Below are 9649 nucleotides of genomic sequence, written 5' to 3'. Positions count from 1 at the left end.
TATTTGTTCTCATTGTTTATTTCCAATGGATAAGAATCAGTTCATGGTCATGTGATGGGTATTATATGGTCATGTGATGGACAGTATATCGTTCAAGTGATGGACAGTATATAGTCATGTGATGGACAGTATATCGTCATGTAATGGGCAGTATATGGTCATGTGATGAACACAAAGGTGCACAGCTGTAACAACTTTAATGAACTTTTCATTATACAAACAATATAGGGGTGCCACACTTGCGCCCCTGTGTGCCCTGTGTCCATCTGCCAGGTCTTTGTCCTATTCCCTGGGAAAACTGGATAAGGAACAGCTTCCTGGTGGCCAGTTTTAAAACCCATTCTTTTGAAAGGGTTTTAAAAGCAAACCACCAATGTTTCTATGCAGCCTCTCTGCGGGGAAATAGTTTTTCTTGGCCAGACACAAACTCGGACATGCAGGACTTTGTATCTGGCCAAAATTACATACGGACACTGGTGGTTTGCTTTTAAAACCCATTTGTTTAAAAACTGACCAACGAGAAGCCATCCCCTATGCAGTTTCTCTAGGGATTAGAACGAAGACCCAGCAGACGGACACAGGCGTAAGTGTGAACACCCCCTAACAAGTACTTGCTAAAACTGGACACCCCCTTTAATTCAGGGAAACAAAAGTGAAGGAACATGGCATTACTCATATTACACATCTCTCTATATAACTACTGTATTGATCATAGATCTAGCAGAGATACATTCATCTGATATAACATGGTCCTTTATTGTACATTTATTCTATACTAAGTTTGGCAAGTATTTTGTGAGATCACATTAATGACATTTTATGTTTTAATACACTGTATAATACAATGATGGGTGTCATAGATGAAGTTTATCAATCATTTCCTCATTGATAGCATTTTGACAATGATAAATGTAGGAAATCCTTCATTTTCAATTACTATTGTATTTCATATAATAGGTCATATATTCATACCATGAGTGATATATATATGCTGTAAGTGATATATTCCATACCCGTTTGGCACAGTATTAATTATCCATTAATTACAATTTCCGTACAAGTACTTGTATAGAAGATTGAATCTGTTCTTGATTTGATCATTAAGTAGGTACATTTTAGCAATGAAAATGTAAATTGTAACATGTGGGAATCAATTATCTGGATGAGCACAGACATAGCCCAATGCTTAACTATCTCATCTGCCTGAAACTAAAACTGGCAAATGCAAAGTACATTGTCTAAGTCACGGTAAGCCGCAGCATCACTCTTGTTTAACACACAGCTGCTAGGAGATGACAAATCTCCTTACTATAACTGTTAAGGTATTGAAATAAGCTGAAGCCTAAAGACTGCGAATAGGATGGGACTCGAAATAGGGAAAAATTGGCACAAATTCATTCCAAACACAAAGCAGAAAAAATGTGCTCATTTCCTGCTGACTGGTTGGAATTGACTCTTGTATTACGACTTCAGAAGATCTTTCTTTCCAAGTAATTTCTGCACAGATGACACTGACATCCACGTTAACCTCTAAGCAGGCAGTTTTATAGAGCGGCTGATTGTAATGCATATGGCAATGTACATCTCTTGGCACAGTAAATCCCAGTTGAAACCCGCCATATCTATGTCCTGTTCTGTTTATCTTTTTTCCTCTTGAGTTTCTCGATGTGAGAGGAAGATGCTAGTTTGCGAGAGGGATATGCAGTTCGCTCTTTGTGACCTCAGCGTCATGTACTTGTGACCATTCTCAGACAAGCACAGCTGCGGATCTAGGCAGCACGCCAATCTGACGGTAGATATGGCCTACAACTTCTCGAGGGGGTGATGTCTAAATAAAGGGAACACAAAATCTAGCAAGCAGTAAACACCTCTATCTTTACTGGCTGATTACAAAACTTGATGGAATTAAGCCATGCAAAACAGATTTTTTAGATTATTTTTTTGCAGATATGTATTATTTATATTTATTTAATGCGCTCATTGATGCAGTATTGTGAGTGGTGATTGTTTGTAGGTGTTGTAAATGTGGACTGAGCAGTATTTTACGGTTTACCCTGTTGAAGGACCATTTATGGTATAGTTTATACTATGCTGCTATCCAGTCATTACTGCCAAAGTAAAGGGTCAGATAGTCTGGTTCACCATTGTGGATGATCACATTGCTGTCATTCATCTATTTAGTAAAAGGCATTGAGGAACTGGATGGCATCCAATGCAATTTCAACTATGAAAGTGACTTTGGTTGCCCATAGATATAACCTTTATGGCTAAATACGTCACAATGATAATCTGTTTGCTGGTGGTACTAAAACCAGCTCCATTGAACTCCCCATACACAAACTCTCCTCCTATCATCCTTATGTGCATTCACATGTGTATGTTTTATAGAAGGAGAAGATCTCTTCCAGACACTTCAGATCTATGAGATCCAATAACGCAGTACCCTGACATCCAGGATACCCCATATACATGAGATGTCCAGTCCCACCAAAATCAGCAGATTCAGCCAATATTAATCTAATATGTGTGGTCAGCTTTAGGGGAAAAAACTACAATAGTAATGTTTATTTATCATCTCATACAATTGTCCTTTATGTGCAGCAATGCAAATCTACAATACTACCTACAATAAGAACATTCTGTATGAAAATCCACAATATGTGAATATAAACATAACTAATCTTGAACAAATATCCTATACTGATATTCAGATAAAAAGATGGCCATATAAGTGAGATGGGATAAATAATGTCTCATAGCTACCCATATGGAAGAATGGGATTTGTTGAAGTGACTGTTCCTATCCCTATAGTAGGGATTGTATGGGAACATGCCATGTACTGGATTGTGTTTCAGGATGTACGATTATGTCCTACTGGTCTAATATACAGTAACCTGGATTTTTATAGTTGCAGTAGCTGTAAAATGCCTGTGCTATGTAGTACCTATATATGGTGTGTAGCTATGGTATACTGTGGAGAATCTATACCTCTGCGCTGTTACTGTAAGATGGTATATTTTGAGAGAAATAGTTAACTGGATACTTTAAAGGAATATTTTCTTGATATATCACTAAGACATGTTATCACACCATGATCATTTGTGTTCCACTTCTACCAACCAAGGAAGCCCCTTTAGCTTTAACCCTGCAATAGTCAAGGCTGTAATGCAGTTGCCTTGTTAGTGGATGCAAAGGAGGAAAAACTGGGGATGCAGGGGTTAACTAGCACTGTGGTCCCTTCATTCTGAATATTAGAGGATGATAAATACTTGGTATATAAAAATGACATACCTTTAAATAAACAATATTTTTATTGTATTATAAAAAGCATTGGTCAGCTTATTATTGTCTTATCAATTACAAGACATGGTGTGTAATAGTAAGACCATAGCTCAAGGAGTTCTCAGATACTAGTAAATAATATAGGGTCATTGTCTAAGAACAGAGGATCGGATTTATGATCTTGGAGATGGTTGACCATCATTATAACATGGGTATCGTCAGTTCCAAGTGAATGGAAATATATAAGCCTTTAGTTTCAGACTTGGGAGGGCTTAAAACAGAATCGAGAATCATTATTAAAATAGCTTAAAATGTTGTGTAAGTTTGGAAGGGAAGCTGCTCAATGCATTATATTGCTAGTTTCATGTAAATACTGGGAGAAGTAATTTATTCTCTGTGCTAGGTTTTCGTTTAAGTGCAGAATATTGTACAATACATACTAATACGTACATGCTCTTTCTCCGAGGCTAGAAAACTAAAGTAGTAATAGTAATGATGTCTTTCTGGAAGGTGTTAGGTAGCACTGGTACAGCCATTAATGGCGACTTCACATCGCTGCTCATTTACAGACAGTCAATTAAAGCAAACATCTGTTAGTAAAATACGGTAGTGTGATAATGCTGCAGCTCATCCGCCGGCAAAGTGGTCATTCCTATCCGCTGCCAGATTGCAGATCCGGAAAGCAATGTCCTGTTCATTTTACTATTTGTTTAGTTATTCTAGAATGTCATTGCTTTAATGGAATGCATAAATAAATGATGACATAAGCTAGGAGCATTCTGGAAATAAAAAACCAAGGTGCATTGGAGATTTCACTGGAATAGTGTCTATTTGTTCCAGACAATTAACTACCAAATATAAAAAGCTAGAGGTCTCATTTCAGAGGCAATCAGTATTGTATTGACGGTCGCAGTTATATTCCGCAAATAAAATTTCTCGTCTCTTGTATTATTAATGTCGTAAACTAGTCTGTATAAATCTTGGGACTTTTTTTTTTATTTAATAGACATATATTTCATTATGTTTCTCCATTATAACACTTGTCTATGGGTCTTTTGGGTTATTTGTTTTAGGGACATCATTTTTTGTATATGACATGTCTCTCTTTACGATTACATGTCTTTCCCTATTTGCTTATAGATAGAGACGTGTCAGTTAGGATAAACTGGGCGTGGAGAAGTCAAAATAGAGCTTATCCACCGGTGATTTCACACTCTTCCTGACTAGTTTTGAAACTATATGTTTTCCCCTAAACAACACAGTGTATAATGGGGTACTTTATAAATAGGGCACTTCATGCTGCTTGTGGTTACAGCAACTTAACCCTGCTGATAGGTTCCCTTTAAGAGAAGAGGTGTTAGGTTATTTATCATTCACCACACTAAATTTATTACATCATTGTGGCATATGATTATAAAAAGTATACTGTACCTTATAGTAAGCAAGGGAAGCTTTCAGAATTTAAGTTTCCATTAAAGGGAGTCTATCATTAGAATCCCTTTTTTAACTAAGTACAAGTCGGAGTAGCCTTAAGAAAGGCTATTCTTCTCTTTTCTTTCTTTTTCTGATATGCACCGCCGTTCCTGAGAAATTTCTTAATACTTCCATATGTAAATGAGTTTTCAGACAGCACATTGGGCGTTCCCCTGTGATGTCCGAAAACTCTACATCGACGCCTCTGTCTTATTCTCTGGACTGCCTCTTCGCTGGGTCATCAGCCGCAACTTCAGCCAAAAGCACCAACTGCACATGTACGATGACCATTTTCCTGTGGCTTAACGGACGTTCGTATAAGAGGCCACAGGAAAATGGCTGACGGACATGCACAGCTGGCACTTTTGGCTGAAGATGCAGCTGATAACCCGGCGAAAAGGCAGTCTGGAGAAGAAAACAGAGGCGTCACTTGAAAGCTTTCAGACAGCACAGGGGAAGTTTCTTAGGAATGGTGGCGCAGATAAGAAAAAGAAAGGTAAGAGAAGAACAGCCTTTCTTAAGGCCATTTCGATATGTACTTAGTTAAAAAATGGATTCTAACAATAGAATCCCTTTAAGATAGGGACCTAGACATTAAGTTATCTTTAAGCGGAAACTTTTATAAGGCTTCCTGGATTAGTAATATGCCATTATTAGATTAGTAGGTACTAGAAGTAACATCATTACAGCTTTGTAAATTCAATGCAATTGAGTTTCAGCAGTGTATAAACATAATATGTAGCAATGTTTTGCAAAGTGACCTATTTCACATTCCCTGTGTGTCCATGTTTTTTTTTTAGACAGGCCTTCCATATATATCATTACAGGATTTCTTAATTTATTTTAGATTTATTTTTTTATCAATGTCCAATGTTGATAAGATAATGCCCAGCAATTCTGCTGCTAGGGTACCCATCAATTAGCTGTAATATATGGGGCACCCTACTAGCCTGTGCTTAGTTTTCCTGCATTGTCTTTGCATGGAAAATGGGGCATTACATAATTCCTGTTGAAATCAATGTTTTAGTCATATATTAAATGGACATATTGGGTCCAAACTCCGTTAAAAAAAAAAAAAAAATGCCAATTTTACAAAGGCTATTGAGATTTAAGAGGTTATAGTTTCTCAACATACCAGGTTACAGTAATAAACTTGTAATATCCAGCAAATCTTAAGTTTCTCGTTGTGTGCAGAGGGGGAATAACACCAACCAAGTCATGATAATTAGGTAGGCTATTCTAAGATGTGAAACTCATCTTATTACCTCCCATAAGCTATTTATATGCAAGAATAGGATAACATTTAATGGGTGTGCTTTCATTCTGGTTGTTATTATTATTATATTAATAAATCAGTTTTCCAAAATTCCAAAGCATTTTATGTTCAGTCCTTCTTAGCACGCCTTTTTCACTTTTGTAAATCACATAACCAACAGCATTTCTATGTATATATTCAGTATTTTATAACATGACATAATAAAATGCAAGCTGTACAAGCAGAATATGTTATTTAATATTTACTGAAATCTGAAATTCCACAGTGACTTGTTTATCTAGAAAAGAAAAGACACTTGTTAGAAATCACTTCAGCACCATGGACAGCACAAGCTCCAGCTTGTTATTAAAGTATGTATGGGGTAGGTTAACTTTACTATAAATAACCCCAATATTACCCCATTTTAACTTAACACCTACTGAATATATTGATACAATCATGAGTAGAATGAAAGGAAATGAATGACGTATTTTAGTTTCAGGGTGCTGATGTAGTATGAGCATCAGGTGCATAACAGATTCTAGAGAAAACCGAGTAATTCATTAAAATTACAAAAAATATTGGGGCAAATAAACTGAAAGGGAATTATTTATGAAGACCTGCATACTGAAAAGCCAGTCTGGCACTGGGGAAGAATGCACAATATTTATGAAGAGGCACATATCTCTTCATATATGAGCTGAATTTTCCTGCACAGCTATGCGCCTGAATTGAAATCTAAGCCAGATCATAGTTGGCATAGAAATCAGGCATCACAAAAGGAAATCACAATTTGTTTCTGCTAAAAACAATTTGTTCAAAATAATTGTTACTTTTTAATGCTTATGGGCCAGAAAACTGGCATTCAAGGCATCATAAATCTGCTCCATACTATTAGACAATGCAAGCTTAGACTACACAGTCTAAGCTGCACCAGATTTTCAATAGTGCCTGATGATGTTTGTAAATCTGGTGTACTTTACACCACTTATTAGTTCTCTTAGCTCCAACATAAATTTAATGCAAACTATTGGTGTTCTTCACATTGTTACTGCATTTTCTGGCTCACAGTTTTATAGATTAAGTCCAACTACTTTTTGGTAAACCTCACTTACTCATAGGATGAGGCATAGAAAGTGTGTAAAGCACTTAGAAAATGGGATGTAAAATATGTACCATTGTACCATATGTACCATTATGTAGAACTATAATACTACATAAATAATGGCTTATGGGTCTCTAGTGTTCCCTATGCCTATGACGGGACAGAAAGAAAACAATGACCAATTTGGATTTTGTATTATAGAACGATCTCCATAATATGTTGCCATACAAAGACTCTATACGGTGCCTAAAGGAATGCTTACATCTCTCACTATTGTAGGGAGCTATAGGTCTTATATATAGTATACCTCTATATGCCCTGTTCACTTGGTTCTGCTGTATGCTTGACCTGTTAGAGTCATCAGTCTCTGGGGAAAAACTGGACATTAGGAGAATAGCCCTAGGTATCTGGAAAAAAAAATCTATTTATATTTTTCCTTTTTTCTTTCTTTCTTTTAAACAAGTGCCTGATTCACCTTAACACATTGCATTTCATCTCCTCCGAGCATCTAATAGGAAATCTAAATGCTGGCTGTGTATTATTTCTTGGCATACACGCTGTGAGCCACAAAGAGGTACATGGTCTAGAAAAATGGAACCATACACAATTTGCAAAAGTAGCAATTATGATCATTTTGTTTATTTCAAGTCACAAGTAAACTGAAGGTACAGTTAAGAGGAAATCACAGCTTCATTACAGCCCACATAAAATCAAGAGTTATTTATTAGTAATATTTATTAGGCCACTCAGCATAGAAATAAGCATTTTTATTTCCAGGGGACATGATTTTGTCAGTTCTGGATGATACAGGAACATCACTGAGTGATTTTTGTCTGACTGTTTTCGTCTGCACATAGTACATCCTGTCCTCACTTAGTGCTAATGGATGACTAACATTGAAGTCACGTATATTTTAAATGAATAGGGGTGCCATGTAGTTCAGTGCTGTGCTACATAAATGACCTGGTTTTAGCATATATTTGTTAACGCTTTTAATTAGAACCCATGTGTTGCATCATATTTTATTCTGAGCCTATTTTTTTGGCTTCTGCTTTGCAAATTGGCTAAACAATGTCGTCTGTGATTTCTATTATGTAATGTTTTGTATGCATAGTCTGTGTTCAATGTCATGTAGTTAAAAGGGGTTGTCAATTTTCAAGACGTCAAAGTTATTGTTTGTATAATGAAAAGTTAAATCAGTTAATCAAAAGATATAATCACAAGTTGAAAGCATCAATTTCTCATGGACTACTAGATCTCTTCTTGCTCTTTGTTTACCTCCAATGAATAAAAATCAGTCCATTGTAACATAATGTACAGTCCATGGTCATGTGATGGACAGTCTATGGTCATGTGATGTACAGTCTATTGTCATGTGATGCACAACTCATTAGGAGACAGATGCCTGATCACTGTTCAATCTTGAACCTGTGTCCATCACATGACCATGGATTGTGCATCACATGACCATGGACTGTACATTACATGACCATGGACTGTCCATCACATGGCCATGAATTGTACATTGTATGACCATGGACTGTCCACCACATAACCATAGACTGTATATTACATGACCATGGACTGTCCATCACATGACCATGGACTGTACATTACATGACCATGGACTGTCCATCACATGACCATAGACTGTACATTGCATGACATGGACTGTCCATCACATAACCATAGACTGTATATTACATAACCATGGACTGCCCATCACATAACCATGGACTGTACATTACATGACCATGGACTGTCCATCACATGACCATGGATTGTACATTGCATGACATGGACTGTCCATCACATAACTATAGACTGTATATTACATTACTATGGACTGATTTTTATCCACTGGAAGTAAACATAGAATGACAGCAAATAGAGATCTAGAAAACTGTGAACAAATGATACAGAAAGTATAGTGGAAAATTGTTTTATTTTTTTATTATAGAAACAATAAAAACTTTTGCAGAATTTGGACATCCTGTGCCACACCTGTATAATGGTTGTATAACTACAATCCCAGACACAACCCATGGATTGATATGGTATTGTTTCTGGGCAAATAAGCTATGTTTTTCTCATTCTTTATAACTCTTCTGATGTTAAAACATCACAGTACAGTATTGGATATCATGTGTGTAGATTTTGGAACATTATAGCTCTCTACAATTGTACTACTTGTAGTCAATAAGAAATCAGTGTAATACAAGTCGGTCAGCGAACACAATAATCAATGCTAAATCTATATTATTTCTATCATTCCGTATAAGCATTTATAAAACAGTATGATCACATGAAGTAAATGTGCCTATACAGTATACATGAGATTAATGTTGGTTACCACCATCCAACTATCTAATGTCTACTGCAGACTTCTGACTCTTTTTCTTGAGAGTTGGAGAAAACAAAGATTCAGGCATGTTAAATTTTAATATATGACCCTTTGCAGTAATAGGAGATAGCCCACTGCCATAGGTGCTGCTTTTCTCATTTTCCTATTCAATCAATCAATCAATCAATC

The 9649-nt window shown here is 36.3% G+C and overlaps 1 long non-coding RNA gene across 1 annotated transcript; it reads left to right on the top strand.

Moving 5' to 3' along the window:
- On the top strand, positions 1 to 2145 carry LOC142204852 (uncharacterized). The gene is made up of 2 exons (XR_012716159.1): positions 1 to 230; positions 609 to 2145. It is a non-coding gene; the product is annotated as an uncharacterized LOC142204852 (long non-coding RNA).
- Positions 2146 to 9649: the final 7504 nt, after the last annotated feature.

Source organism: Leptodactylus fuscus, chromosome 5, assembly GCF_031893055.1.
Source record: "Leptodactylus fuscus isolate aLepFus1 chromosome 5, aLepFus1.hap2, whole genome shotgun sequence".
In the NCBI taxonomy this organism is placed as follows: Eukaryota; Metazoa; Chordata; class Amphibia; order Anura; family Leptodactylidae; genus Leptodactylus; species Leptodactylus fuscus.
The sequence above is the reverse complement of the archived record's forward strand: the minus strand, read 5'-3'. Positions and strand labels throughout refer to the sequence as shown.